This window comes from Penaeus monodon, chromosome 15, assembly GCF_015228065.2.
Source record: "Penaeus monodon isolate SGIC_2016 chromosome 15, NSTDA_Pmon_1, whole genome shotgun sequence".
Taxonomy (NCBI): domain Eukaryota; kingdom Metazoa; phylum Arthropoda; class Malacostraca; order Decapoda; family Penaeidae; genus Penaeus; species Penaeus monodon.
The window spans coordinates 47815935-47816943 of NC_051400.1; positions in this window are offsets into that span (position 1 = coordinate 47815935).

Sequence of the window (1009 nt, forward strand, 5' to 3'; positions counted from 1 at the left end):
GAGCGAAATCTACGCATGCCGCACACCACCCCCGGCCACTCCCTAAGGCCATCGAAGCTTAAGCTTGTTGGCTTGGCACAAAACCCTGCACAAGTAGGGCGCCTGCTTCGCCAGAAACTCGAACCTTGTGCCATGATTGATCATCACGTAAAAGCACGACATTTGTATATTCGTCAGTAGTTCGAAGGGGATGTTTGAGTCGTTGAAATGGAGGTGCTGAAGCGGAGGGGTCGTTGTCGAACTGTCCCACAAAGGCTCATAGAAACCACTTGTGTACACATTGCGCAGGCCGATCCACATGCAGTTGATACCTAGGAGGGCTAAAGCATTGTCGTCTGGTTAGGATACATTCTAATAAGGATTTTTAGTCTTTTGCACTAATATCTGGAATGTGTGCGTCTATTAAGAAATGCTGTATGGATGGTGTTTTTTTCCCTTCTGGTATGGATAGTAAGGATTAAACTAAAACGAGATGTAGAGTAAACAACAAAACACAGGGTCAAAGAACCTTACTTTTGATTTCATTGGACTTCCTCTTGAAAATGTCGAACTGCACGGATGACTTAGCAGTAGCTCTTTCATAACCAATACCGCAATACGAAACTAATACATTGTCATTGTACTGGTAGAACATCCCATCGACTTCTGTTTCTTCCCAAGCTGTGCTATCTGAGATTAAGAACACATAGTTAGCATTTCTTCCGACAGCAGCATCCTTTGCATTCATTGATTTTTACACATATATGCAAGAATTTAAGAGGTGAATGGAAAGCGTAGGAACCGACGTAGGTCTATTTTGCTACTGCATATTCAATCTACATACCTCCCTCCCCCACATGGACCAACTTTATTCATTTATGGTAATTAATTTATTGAGTTTACGGCAACATTTAATTATGAACCTACTTTATTACTTAGTCTTTCACAACAGTTTGTATTGAAGCACACCAAGTCTATACGATATAGGATATAGGTGTGAAGTAAATGAATATTTTTGTATTCTTATATC